The sequence below is a fragment of the Malus sylvestris genome, chromosome 5, assembly GCF_916048215.2.
Source record: "Malus sylvestris chromosome 5, drMalSylv7.2, whole genome shotgun sequence".
Taxonomy (NCBI): domain Eukaryota; kingdom Viridiplantae; phylum Streptophyta; class Magnoliopsida; order Rosales; family Rosaceae; genus Malus; species Malus sylvestris.
Window position 1 is genome coordinate 33,912,916 of NC_062264.1, and position 14,623 is coordinate 33,927,538.

The 14,623-nt window shown below is 40.3% G+C and overlaps 1 protein-coding gene and 1 long non-coding RNA gene across 9 annotated transcripts in view; both read right to left on the bottom strand.

The window, feature by feature from the left end:
* LOC126621576 (uncharacterized) overlaps positions 1-1,195 on the bottom strand; it is a 42,069-nt gene extending 40,874 nt beyond the window's left edge. For 2 of the 7 annotated variants that reach the window (XM_050290113.1, XM_050290118.1), the window contains exons 1-2: positions 810-1,180; positions 554-617 (exon numbers count right to left, since the gene is read on the bottom strand). The gene's annotated coding sequence lies outside the window, so the exon portion shown is untranslated. Of the gene's footprint in view, positions 1-553; positions 618-809 lie in introns of all 7 variants that reach the window. The other 5 variants (XM_050290114.1, XM_050290115.1, XM_050290116.1 and 2 more) reach the window with 5 other exon arrangements.
* A 2,629-nt stretch (positions 1,196-3,824) lies between these two features.
* Positions 3,825-4,773, bottom strand: LOC126621578 (uncharacterized). 2 transcript variants are annotated; one of them, XR_007623099.1, is made up of 3 exons: positions 4,677-4,773; positions 4,199-4,305; positions 3,825-4,104 (listed from the first exon to the last, which is right to left on the bottom strand). It is a non-coding gene; the product is annotated as an uncharacterized LOC126621578 (long non-coding RNA). The 2 variants fall into 2 exon arrangements; XR_007623098.1 differs by having other exon boundaries at positions 3,825-4,305.
* Between the last annotated feature and the right edge of the window lie 9,850 nt (positions 4,774-14,623).

Below are 14,623 nucleotides of genomic sequence, written 5' to 3' on the forward strand. Positions count from 1 at the left end.
AGCCATCATAAATTAGAAAGCTCATTCGACAAAAGGCTATATTAAAAAAAGGTTCATGTATATGCCCAATTATACAAACAATTTTGCTAAGGAATGCCTTTCCAACCTCCTCCTACAGCAACAGACTCTGCATGTACAATTTGATAGTGTTTCTACCAGATAATATAGCCAATGGGATTAACAATTATTAAAGTTGACCCTCCACTACAACTATCCATTCTGCTATATATTCATTCTCTTGCAAAACGTTCAAAAGGATGATAAGAAAATCTTGTGTATATAAATTATAGCCGATGGTATATGTCCGTTCTCTTCTACCATTACAACCAATGAGATATATACATTCTCTTCTACCATTAAGACATATAAGAAAATAACTATTTAACCGAAAATGAAGATCTAAAAGCTAGCCACTGTACATGTTCTGTCCATTCTATTCTACCATTGAAGCATGCATGTTAAAAAAAATTTGTAAATCTAAACACTTATTTCAAACAGAGCATGTCCATTCAGCTCTTAAAACCGAAGGAAAAGATTTAGGTTTCTTTCTTACCCAAATCCACCAATTTGAATCAAATCTCTGCAACCCTTCCAATCAAACGCAAATTAATACAACCCTGCAATCAATAAACAAAACAAACATAAAAAATTCAACAAAGAAAGAGAATCCAGAAACCAAACCTATCAATCAATTCCTAAAATCAACAATAAAAAAAAAATCAATAAATTAGTATCTAACTCCACAAATAAACAAAGCCCATATCAAATAATGAAATCCAGCGAGTACCTCTAGAGTGAGAGAGACTTACAGGGATCGCAGACGAAAACAGAGAATAACACCAAAAAAATGGGTACTGACTTAGGGGTTTTAAACGCAACATGCAGCAACTATTTATTTTTCAAAGGGTTTTAAACGCAAGAAATTTGCACAGATGATTTGGCTAAGAAAAATGAGAAAATCGAAAACGGAGAAAAAGGCAGGCGGAAAAACAATGAGAGAGAGAGAGAGAGAGAGAGATGTGAGGGATGAGGGGATGAGGGATGAGGGGAACTCGACCCTTGGTGGTTGCTCGGGGGACAGGCGAAGGGAAAGGGCCCGAGGGCCGGTGGATAGAGCTCTAGCGTTGGGCAGCCCGAGTGAAGGTGGGAGCTCGAGGGCTAGGCCGTGGAGGATTGCCAGCCCTGCAGCCCGAGGTGGGTGTGACGTCAGGCTGACGCCAGGCCTGGCGTCGGTTTTTTTTTTATTTTTTTTGTGTCAGGCACGTGCCCCTCACTTGCGAGTGGGGGCGCGTCAGACAACAGCTTTACAGGGCACAGGGCCTGTGCGCCAGTTTCAGCAGGTGGTCGTTGGAAAGCCACGTGGCTTCCCACGATCCGTTCGATTTCAACGGCTCTTTAATCTGAGCTGTCCGATTTGCAACGGTAATAAAAAAACTAATTTAATATCAACCGTTCGATTTGAGATTAACGGTTGATATTAATCTGCTTTATAAATTAAAAAAAATAGTTTTAAAATTAAGAAAAGTTACCGTTGTGACACGTGGCACAATCTGGAGTGTTAGAATTCAATTTTTTTAAATCCAACGGCAGAGATTAATTATTTGAATAAAAAAATTTAAAAATTGTAAAAAATCTGAAAAAAATATCTGAAATTTTTTTTTAAAATGTTTCTACTTTTCTATAAATACATTCTCATTATCATCTACCTTACACCACAATTTCATATTTTCTCAACTACTTTCAATCACATTCCTATCTTTCTCTCAAAGTTTCAATCCAATTTTTTTCAACAAAACGACACGTGGCACGATGACATTGGATAAAAATCTTATCGAAATCTATGACCAATAATAGTCGTTTTGGGTAAATGACATATGGCGCAACGAGAATGATTTAAAATATCTTATCCGAAATTACAAATAAATTTATTTAGTATTATTTTGTAAAAAAAAATAATAATAATTTTTTATTGCCTATTGCCAGGGCTATTCAAGTGCAACGGTGGAGATGCAAAAGGCAGTTACTGTTTATTAGGGTAGTTACTGTTCACATGGTGGATTGAATAGTGGATTGCCTGGGGGAAGGCTCCAAGGGTGGAGTTACTCTGAGAGAGAGGGGGACATATGGGAATGGCAGAGAGCAGTGAGGGATGAGAGAGAGTGACAGTGTTGGGAGATAGGAAGTCTCAAGGGGTGGAGAAAATATTAGAAAGCAAAAACCAAACACACTTTTCATATGTTTTAATCATTTTTTTCTCTCTAACCAATTTTTTTATTATTTTTTATCCTTTTCGATGTCAGAAAACATGTGCTTGTGTTTATCTCCTAACATTTTTTTAATCTTATTTTTTTGTCCAATACAAACCTTATCCAAAGCTGATGAGAGACGCGAGGCAGGGAAGGACAAAACAGACTTCTTACTATAGCAAATTGTGAACAGTACGGAAACCAAAGCAGAAACCAAGGGCATTCCTGCCCTTTCATTGTTGGTGAACAGTGCACGCTCTCACATGATGAACAGTACTGATCAACTGGGCTTTAGAGCAGCTCCAGTGGGAGCTCGTGCTTGAGGGACAAGCTGCAGAACAGGGCTTGATTGCACGAGGGAGGAAGTCCAGCGTTGGCTGGCGAATGAGCCCGAGCAGGCCCAAGCGCCAGGCTCGTGGATTCGTGCCGGCCCGAGCACCCGAAGGGGATGTGACGTGGGCTGACGTCCCTGACGTCAGCCACAATATAAATTAATAAAAATACAAAATATTAATAAAAAATACAAAATTAATACAAAATTTAAAAAAAAATGAAAACCCAGGCTTCGAACTGAACGACTCTCGCCGGAGTTCGTCATTGAGGTTGATGATACACCCACAAACAAATGGCAGAGACTAAACCCAAGGGTTTCAACTCGAAACATATAAAAAAAACAAGAGAATAACTCAAGCAATTGAAGTAGGGTAATAACCTCATCTGGGTTTGAGCAATGGAAGCTTGAAGCTCTCGGCTTCAATGGTGGATCACCCAAATGGTGCTCTGATGATGCATGCAAGGATATATTCGAGTTCCTCTCATCCAGGAGATTGAGATTTCAGAGTTTGTTGGTTTGATTTGCTTCGGTTTCGAAAAAGATGAAGGATGAAAATGAAGGATATATGGATTGGAATTTGAGCTTGTGCCTTGGCGTTGGTCCATTTTTTGATTCATGTGAGAGAGAGAAAGAGAGGGAATAGGAAAAGGGAGAGTGTTCTGGAAAAAAAAATGAAAAGGAAGAGTTCTGGAAAAAAAAGGAAAAGTGAGTGTTCTTTGGAAAAAAAAAAAGAAAAGGAAAAGGAATAGGAAAAAGGAAAAAAATTAAAAATGATTTTGTATTATGTTATAGATAAAAAAACTAATATTTTATTTCTTATTACCAGGGCTATTCAAGTGCAACGGTGGAGATGCAAAAGGCAGTTACTGTTCATTAAGGGCGGTTACTGTTCACACGGTGGATTGAATAGTGAATAGCCTGGGGGAAGGGCTCCCACGCTAGAGTTGCTCTTAGTATATATAAATAAATATTGAATCAATTCCAAAAGGGTATTTATAGTAAAAAATATGCCACATATACTTTTTCTTAGAATGTCAGTCCCATACTTCTTCGTAAAAACATTAACAGTAGCTATAGCCTATAAAAATAGAAAATCAACTGTTTACCTGCATCATCACAGAATGGCAGCCACAAAAATTACCCAGGTAAAAACTGAATGGAAAAACTACCTGTCTCATGCCCTCAGAGAGGCATGGGATCTTTTATCAGTGCAAAATTGATTTGATATCATTTTGTAAAAAAAATTAGAAAGCATAAAATAGATGAAAATTAAGGCTTACATGGTGAACATTCTTTTTTTGCTTGTCATACCATTGAATTTTTATTGCATTCGCAGATGATATGCAAGGGCTGTCAAAGCAAAAGATATATGTTCTCAAATTGTTAATGGAAATGGAAACACAAAGGAAAACAGTTATTCATATCTAATGACCAAATAAAACAGTTGCATAATATATGTTCTAACCAAATAAAAGTAGGCCGACTTGGTACCATTCAAGAAAGCCCTATCCGCATTCACCACATCTGCATATAGTAGCATTTATGGGAAGCGTGAAAATCATTGTTGATATATCATATATCAACAACCATCCTTATAGAGATGTGACAACAAACCAACCTGAACGAAATGTAGTCAGATCGATTGGCGAAAGTTATTATCCATTTCGTATCCTACTTTAGCACTGGAAATAGATGCTTTAAAATATTTGCTGCCCTTTCACCCAACTATGAACAATCAAGAAAATAAAATCATATTCAATAGAACAGTAACTACGCAAGCTAACTCAAAAAGATGTATTGATGCAGTGATATAAGTGTACATAAGATTAAGACGTAGCAGGAATGGATAGATCAGAATTAATAAGAATTAATCAGGGAGGGAGGGAGAGAGAGAGAGAGAGAGAGAGAGAGAGAGAGAGAGAGAGAGAGAATTATATCACAATCAAGGTAGGTTATCAACTATAATCAATCATCCTCATCCCTCAACCGTTATAAACTATCTCTAATTGGATCAATGGGGTCTGATCAATCTTGGCATAATGTACGGAGCAAAGTAAGCAATCAAGATGCTGGAATATTTAATTGAGATATAATACCTTGGTTGTGAAACTGTCAAGTATCAGATGTGGATAAACCTGCATTCACATGGCTTCCCTTTCTCCAGCCAATACCACACAGCATCATGCTCATCCTCTGCGATTAAAATACAACAACGAAAAAATCAAAATTATAGCAATTCAAAATTTAAAAGAATCATTTTTTTTTAAATGAATCAGTGAACAAGCATAGATTTGCACATAGAAAGAGAAAAGAAACAAGGAAGATAGGAATACCCACTCTCTGTCACCCCTCTGCAAGCCCACCCACCCTCCCAACCAAATTGTTTGAGACAGATGAAACCCTAACCCCAACTCTCCTAAGGATGCAATCAGAGCTTCGGGTTTCAGGAAGCAAATGAAAAACGAAGTGCGTTTTCATCCCTCACCCTTTCTACGATCGTCGACACGTGCACGGGAGAAGCGGTGACAATTTAGTAAATAAATCAAAATTTTCAATCTGAATGGAAGAGGTGGTGGTAATTTTGTAAATAACTCAAAATCCACCCCAAGTCACTGTTCATTTGTACAGTGCAATTTCTTCTTCTTCTTTTTTTTTTGGACAAAGGCTTACTTTATTTATTGGGTAAATATCAGTTTACTACCCTCAAGTTTCGTAGTTTTCAACATTTAGTATATGAAGTTTTTTTCGTCTCAGAGTCATACATAAAGTGTTAATTTTGGAACAGTCTCCTACATCCGTTAGTTTAACTATTAAATCAGTAGTTAACTGATGACGTGGCACCACATGGACAATGACTGGGCGCCACGTGTCAATATAACGCCCACGTGAATATTAAAAAATTAAAAAATTAAAAATTAAAAAAAAAATATGGGCACCCACCCATTCCCCCTCCCTTCTTCTCCTTCCCTTCTCTTCCCTGCACCCATCGTCCCCGCACACCCACCCATTCCCCTTATTCTCCCTCCCTTCTCTCCTCTGCACCCACCCACCTAAAATCAAACCACATAAAAAAACACAAATTTCCCCCCAAAATTTCTTACCATCTAAACACCCTCTGCTTCCCCCTCTTTCTCTCCCAGATTTTATTTGTATCCCTTACATCCCACACTTTCTCACGCTTTCCCGGAAAATTTTTCATCTTCAAATCTTCAACATGAGGCAATAGAAAGGTATGCCGCCTCATTGGGACCTACCAACTCCGTTCGTCGAGCTTTCAAAGGATTCAAATCGCAGTTGATTTGGAGAAAGAGATCTATATGATGAACAACGATTTCAGATTGGATGGAAAATCGGATGCCACTGGAGAGGCCGAGGAAGCTAGAGCTACGGTTTCCTAAGGCGCGTCGGTAAAGATGGAGCTAGGTTTTGCCAATGAAGCTTGTTTCGGGGAGTAAGGTTGGCAGAAGATCTGAGGAAGATAGGGCTAGGGTTGGTACGAATAGTGAAGTTGGAAATGTAGATAAAGTGATGGAATCGAATGGTTCTGGAAGCATGGTGGCGGAATGAAGGGTCACTCAGGTCTCGTAGGGTTGGAGAAAGAGAGGGCGGATAGGTGGGTGTGCAAGGTGAGTGAGTGTGCAGAGGAGAGAATGGAGGGAGAATGAGGGGAGTGGGTGAGGTGTGCGGGGAGGATGGGTGCAGGGAAGAGAATGGAGAGATAAGGTCGGAAGGGAGGGGGAATGGGTGGGTGCCCAGATTTTTTTTTATAATTTATAATTTATAATTTTTTTAATATTCACGTGGGCCCCATATTTACACGCGGCGCCCCAGTCATTTTTCACATGGGTGCCACGTCATCAGTTAACGGTTGATTTAACAGTCAAACTAACAGATGTATAAGAATGTCCCAAAATTAACACTTTAAGTATGACTCTAGGACGAAAAAAAACTTCATATACCAAATGTTGAAAATCATGAAACTTGATGGTAGTAAACTAATATTTACCCTTGCTTATAACACAACATATTACATTATAGAAGGCTTAAATACAAGAAATACACAAACAAAAAGATGAACCTCTATAGTAACCCAACAGCCCAAAACATAGTTTTGAGGCCTGAACAGGAAAAACACCAAAGTAAACCCTAGCAGCTTCCTACCTCCGCCGTCAACCCGCTTACCAAACGAACAGCCCCTGCAACCATAAAAAATCAACAGAACTAAAACCCCAAAGCTGGATGAAAAAAAATGAAAACAAGACCCCAAAACAGAGCCTCAAACTCTTCCACAACAGACCATAGCAGTAGCTGACACAAATCGAAGGAAGCTAGCGAGACAAAACCCATTAGCATAGTGGCAACAAAGGCAAACCAAAGGAAGGAGGTGGTGTGAACACCCGAACAAAAGCTTTACTCACCTTCCGGGAGAAGCATGAAAAATCGCGTTGAAAAAAAAGTGGGAGCCAAGCCGAACTGTGAAGTCGGAGAAGGATGAAGCCGATCCAGATTGGGGGACGTGGGGGAAAAGAGGGGGAAAAGGTGGAAGGAAGACAAAAGGAAACAAAGGGAAAAGGCGAAAGAAAGGAATAAAAGGGAGAAATTGAAAAATAGAGTAAAAACAGAGACAACAGATGTAGAGGGGTTTGAGTGGCAAACAGGCCACTGGGCGGGGGTAGAAGGAAGACGAAGGAGGATGAAAATCAACAAGAGAAGAAAATAGAAGAAGAAAAGGAAAATAGAAGAACATAGCAGAGAATGGGAAAATAGAAGAAAACAAAAGAAGAAAATGAAAAGTGGCAACCAACTCCAGCCGAAGCCGGAGTCGATGCATGAGAAGGTGGACAAGCTGAAGACCCTCACCAAAGGGGGAAAGAAAACTCTCACAGAGGAGAGAAGGTCTCTCACGGAATGAAAGATTCACTTCTTCCTCTTCTTTAGATTAAAGTAATTTGGTGTCCATTGGTTTCTCAAGTGGAGACGAGGGAGGGAGAGATCGAGTTGGGAGTCTGGGAGATGAGGAAGGTAGGATTGCCATATTGAAAATTTCATTAATGACTACGGTTAACCTGTGTTTTGGTAATAAAAAAAGCTGGTTTTTTAAAAGGAGTTTTAACGAAACACTTCCGGTATTGTTCACTTAAATGAAAACGACAATTTTACTCTAAAAAGTCACTCCTGGCACTATTCACTTACAACACTTTTTTGTCCATTCGATTAAAGCTCAAAGTTTTCAAGCCATTTTCATTAGTTTTCCTCTTTTAAAAAGCATCTATAAGAGCTGCTTCCGCTTTTCTGCTTTAAATGGTTGTGATTTTGAAAAAAAAAAAGTTGAGTTTGCTTGAATTACCAAACAAAAATTCGAGCCTAGCCTTTTTTCACCCCTGTTTAAAAAAAAAATTTTAAACAGTCCCAAACCAGTACTTGGGCTACTTTGGTTTTGCTGTGCTTTTAAAAAAAAATGTTTTTGTTGTGCTGTGAGAATAAACAGTTGTAAAATAAAACAGTTATGTGTTTGGTAAACCTTTTTTTTTTAAAGTGCTTTAACAAAAAACAAAAAAACAGTATTCACGTGTTTTGTAAATTTTATATAAAGAGAACTACTAAACTCATCTCATTGTCTTATTTTCCCACCCACATTATAAACCCACCCCCTTAAAAAGTTAAAAAATTAAAATGTTATTTCCCCACCCACTATTATTCCCAAAATAACCTTTAATATATACATACATATGAAATTATAAAATTGTATCTTAAAAAATATAACAAATAATATCTAAATAAAAACCACTAAGGTCTACAAATTCAAATGGAAACGACAAAGGTATCCAAATTCAAAAGAATTTGACAACAACAATTTCAAAAATACGATGGACAAATTCAAATGACATACACACAAATTATTATTCTTCTACATTTTCAATAGAAACATAATCTTCTACTTTTTCTGTAGAAGCGTCACTTCCACATGTTCAATGAAAATGTCATCTTCTAAGTCCATTGATATTGTTTTACTTTCTCTGAATGAAAGGAGATGAAAATATGAGTTAGGGTTTAAGGTAGACAAATCGTCTCCCACGCCCAACCATATTTTTTTTTAAATTAAGCAAAACAAGATAATTAATGTCCTTATCAGTCTTTTTGCAAATGGACAAATTTGTAATTAAATTTTTTATTAAAATGTGGGTGGGAAGATAAGACATTGGGGTGGAAATAACATCATTCTATATAAAACTGCTGTGTAGATGTTAAATGATTAAAAAATGTATAATATTAAATGTTATAATAATTTAATTGTTGTAAACATTCCTAGTTTAAGTATGATTGTGTAAATCCTAGATAAGATTTGATTCTAGTTATCCTTTCCTATTACAACTTGTATTACTTGGAGGAGAAGAAATATCTTCTCTCCCTTTACTACTATAAATAAAGGCACAATGTAGGAGGGATAACAACACACACACACATTCCCCTACAATTCTACAAACACACATCTCTCTCCTCTCTCTCTCTGCCGCCGGCCCTAGTCCCTCTGTCAGATAAAATAGACCACAACACGTTATCAGCACGCTCCTACCGCTGCGCTTAGGAATCTGACGTTGGAGATTTTTTTCTGCATTAAACCAGTTCATCCATATCATCACGCAATCAGGTTCTTTCCAAACAACGGTTTTTAACTCGATATTTTGCAAGCCCTGATAGCATGAACATTCACCATGATGCATGACCCAACTTTACGTTTTACGTATTTTAGATTCTACATAAATTGTGTATGCTTCATAATCAAAATTGCTACAATTATGTGAATTTGATATTTGTCATGAATTGAATCTTACATATGTACATGCATTGAAACTATTATTTGCATATGCATCAAAGTAAATATGTGATTCATTGAATTATACATGCATATAATCTAATTAAATTGAATTGAAAAAAATATTTTTTTTTGCGATTTGGGAATTAGGGTTCTTCGAACCCGTGCACTTGCACCATGCAAGCCGCAAGCCACCAGGCCCGCAGCCTGCGATGGCCCAGCTCGGTTTCCTCACTAGGCCTGCAGCCTGCATCGATCCTCCGAGCCCAAGACCACGGCTGGAGCTTCTGCTCCTCGTCCAAACCCCAAACCTGACACCCAGCAGGTGTCGCCACCCATCCATCACCGTACTGCACGGCCTGTCGCCGTGCCTAGCCTACTCAGACGACCTACAGATCGTCCACGGTGTCCTATGGTCTGAGATTTGCTGAGATCTCATCGGAATTTTTCATAAATCCGATTGAAATTTTCTAGGGTTTGGTTGATATAACGTCGAGATTTCTCCAATCTCCGTTCATATTTGGTTCCCCAGTTGGACCCCCGTGTTTCCCACGATCGATAGCCTCCTAGAACACGGCCACCTACAGTGGCGGCGCTCCGGCAACCGTTCCCAGCAAAAGCTGGGGTGTTCCTAGTTCCAACCCGAACCCTATTGGGCTCCAGCCTCTCGGCCCGTGTGAAAAAAAAAACAATTTTTTTTGCTGGGCTCGCTTGCAGCGGCCCAGCCCACAAAGAAAACAATTTGTTTTTTATTTTCCTGGGCTCGCCTGCAGCGGCCCATACCGAAAAAAAAAAAGAAATTTTGTTTAGGGCTGCACACAGCAGCCCATTCATTTCTCACCCTGTGGGCCTGCAGCCTACACCCGGGGGTACTCGGCCTATATTTTTAGGCCCCGAGATTTTATTATTTAATACTTTTAAATAATATGGGTTTTATATTTTCACCCACACTTTAATTTGGCCCCGAAGACCAAAAATAAATTAATTCACTTATCATTATACAATATTTCTGCATATATTCTTTGCATATTTGTTTGCATATATATTTGTGTTTGCCTGCAGGAATATATGAACCTGAAGTTCATAATTACTTTGAAACCCGAAGTTTCTTATACACATGAAAACCCGAAGTTTTTCATGCAAAATTAAACCAATACATGTCTATTAGAACCTGTATGTTCTACTCCTATGTGAATGGATTGATTTTTCTCCATTACACTAACCACATCTTGTCCATCTATTTTGTGATAGGAACATGTCGAACTTGAACAAACTCGACTTCACCGCTTTGGAGGTTTCTGGAAGGAACTACCTCAAGTGGGTTCAAGATGTGAAGCTCCACCTCACTGCAAAGAACTTGCGTCCTGCTATTGAAGAAGCAACAGATAAACCTGTTGGCGAGGCTGAAAAAGCCACTGCTATGATCTTCATCCGAAGACATATCCATGACGCCCTACAAACTGAGTACCTTGCTGAGGAGGATCCACGTGCATTATGGGTCGCTTTGGCTGATCGTTTCGATCACCAAAAGGACATATTCTTGCCTGAAGCAAGACACGACTGGCAGCACTTGCGCTTCCAAGACTTTAAGTCTGTGAATGAATATAATTCTGAAGTTTGTCGAATCCGATCACTTCTCAAGTTTTGCAATGAAACTTTGACTGAAGAGGATCTCCTGGAGAAGACCTACTCGACCTTCTCTGCTTCTAATATTGTCCTGCAGCAACAATATAGAGCTCAGAAGTTCACTAAGTTCTCGGATTTGATCTCTGTTTTACTTCTTGCTGAAAAGCAGAACCAGCTGTTGATGAAGAATTATCAAGCTCGACCTACTGGGGCTACTGCTGTGCCTGAAGCACATTATAGCACTAATCAGCACCCAAAACACCAAAAGAGGCGTGGTAAGGGCGGCCAGAAGCCATCCCACCAAGGTCAACAGAGCCAAGGCCCATCCAAGGGAGGAAACAAAGCCCAGAAGCGCCCAAACCTCGCTCCCAAGGCCCCGAACTTCAAGAATAAGGGCAAAGCACCTGCCACAATGAATGACGATATGTGCTATCGTTGTGGTTCCAATGACCATTGGTCCCGTATTTTCCGTGCTCCCAAGAAGGTTGTGGATGCATATCATTCTCGTCGTACGAAGTTTGAATCAAACTTCCTGCAAGTGGACGAACCGGAGACTACAAAGATGGAGGTTTCTGATTTTCAGGAGGATACCACTCCTATGGAAGATTAGAATCTTAGACATAGACTTATTTTTCAGTTAAAATAAGACAATTGGGGCCGAATTCCACCTTGTGGCCGAACCCCACCTTGTTTTTTGGTTGATTTTGAACAATTTTCCTTTATGTTTTGGATTATTAGTTGGCGATTTATTTTGGATATTAAGTTTTTAATCCTTGAATAAATGAAATTATTTTGAATTGATACTTGTTTTTATAAACTTTTATGCATGTGACCGATTCAAATTAATTTTTCATTCTAGGTATGACTAGTGGGAAAGTTAGTTGTCTGGCAGATAGTGCAACCACGCATACTGTTTTGCGTGAACGCATCTATTTCACTAACTTCGTACCTAAGAATGCACCTCTGACAACCCTCTCAGGCCCATCCAACCTGATCGAAGGATACGGTAAGGCACGTATAATGTTGTCCAATGGTACAATCTTGACCATTGCTGAGGCACTCTATTCTCCACGTTCCGGAAGAACGTTACTCAGTTTCAAGGACATTAGAGATAACAATTACCACGCTGAAACCCACGTAGAAAACGGAGTTGAATTTCTGTGCGTAACTTCCTACGAATATGGCCAGAAGCGTATTCTAGAGAAGATGGAGCGTAACCCGAGTGGTCTGTATACTACGACCATACGCCCCATAGAATGCCACTATGTGGCCGGCCTTACCACAGGGACCGCGCACGAAATTACACTTTGGCATGATCGTTTGGGACATCCTGGACGAATAGCGATGCGCCGTATCCTCAAAACTTCACACGGGCATCCACTAACCCGAAGCTTAGGTTTGATCCTTGAAATTGCATGTCAAACATGTTCTATGGGAAAGCTTATTACTAAGCCTTCTTATGACAAGATTCGTTCGAATCCTCCTATTTTTCTACAACGGATTCAGGGGGACATTTGTGGACCGATTCAACCTCCCTGCGGACCATTTAGATATTTTATGGTTTTGGTTGACGCTTCTACACGTTGGTCACACGTGTGCTTGTTGTCCACAAGGAACGCTGCATTCTCCAAACTGTTGGCTCAGGTTATCAAGCTCAGGGCTCACCACCCTGATTATCCGTTCAAATCTATTCGATTGGATAATGCTGGAGAATTCACATCTAAAACTTTTGATGACTATTGCATGTCGGTTGGGGTTGAAGTTGAACATCCTGTACCCCATATTCACACCCAGAACGGCCTGGCAGAGGCTTTCATTAAGCGTTTACAAATGATTGCTCGATCGTTGGTCATACGTACCAAGCTCCCGATCGCTGCTTGGGGCCATGCAATATTGCACGCAGCAAAGTTGGTCCGCCTGAGGCCTGTTGCGACACAACCATTTAGTGCCCTTCAGTTGGTCACCGGATGCGAACCCGACATATCGCATCTGCGCGTTTTTGGTTGTGCGGTCTATGTGCCGATCTCGCCGCCCTTACGTACAAAAATGGGGCCTCAGCGAAGGATGGGAATCTATGTCGGATATGATTCTCCTTCGATTATTCGTTACTTAGAACCTTTGACAGGCAATCTGTTTACCGCTCGTTTCACGGATTGTCACTTCTATGAGACAGTCTTCCCGTCGTTAGGGGGAGATAAGAACGTCAACGTTCCTAATGAACGACGTGAATTATCGTGGACGACTCCCACTTTGTCTCATTTAGATCCCCGCACCGCTCAGTCTGAAGCTGAAGTGCAGCGCATATTAGATCTCCAGAGCATAGCTCAGAGCATGCCAGATGTTTTCACCGATCTAGCGCGCGTGACAAGATCACATATTCCAGCTGCGAATACGCCTGCAAAGATGGATGTACCAAATGTACGACGGATTACCCTCCTGGAAGCCCGGGACGCCAATTCTGGTGATCCACGTACATTAGCGGCTAGCCAATCATCTGCCCCTACACAAAAGCGTGGCAGACCCTTTGGTTCAAAGGATTCACACCCCCGGAAGAGGAAAACCACGGCACAAGGTCCTGAAGAGCCTACCGTGAATCCGACTATCGCTTACTCATTTTACCCAACTCATGAGGAAATTCTAGATTATGGAAGCGTCCTTGAAGAGACGAATCCTCCTCCCGAGAATCGTGAGATTTCGGTCTATTATGCTAGCTTAGATGATGTGTGGCGTAGAAATGAGATGATTGTCGACGATGCATTAGCATTTGCAGTAGCTACTGAGATCATGTTGAGCGATGACATTGAATCGCGTTCCGTTGATGAATGTCGACGTAAAGTTGATTGGTCAAACTGGAAACAAGCAATCCAAGTCGAACTTGATTCACTTGCGAAACGTAAGGTGTTTGGACCTGTAGTTCCTACTCCTCCATATGTGAAGCTCGTTGGCTACAAGTGGGTTTTCGTTCGGAAGCGTAATGAGAAGAACGAAATTGTGCGTTACAAAGCTCGTCTTGTAGCACAAGGTTTCTCACAACGCCCCGGGATTGACTATGACGAAACTTACTCACCCGTTATGGATGTGATTACTTTTCGATACCTTATCAGTTTGGTAGTTTCCGAAAAACTGGATATGCAGCTGATGGACGTAGTAACCGCGTATCTCTATGGGGATCTTGATACGGAAATTTATATGAAAGTTCCCGAAGGACTTACATTGACTGGTTCAAATATTTCCAAACCCCGGAACACGCTCTCAATTCGGCTGAGGCATTCACTATACGGTTTGAAACAATCCGAAAGAATGTGGTATAACCGTTTAAGTGAGTATTTGACTAGTCAGGGATATGTGAATAACGAACTATGCCCTTGTGTGTTCATTAAGAAGTCACATTCCGGATTTGCGATTGTTGCAGTATATGTCGATGACATGAATCTCATCGGAACTCCTGAAGAGCTCGCGAGAACTGCTTCGCACCTGAAGTCGGAATTTGAGATGAAGGATCTAGGTAAGACTCGATACTGTCTCGGTCTCGAGATAGAGCATTGTTCGGATGGAATCCTAGTACATCAATCGAACTACACCCAGAAGGTGTTGCGCCGTTTT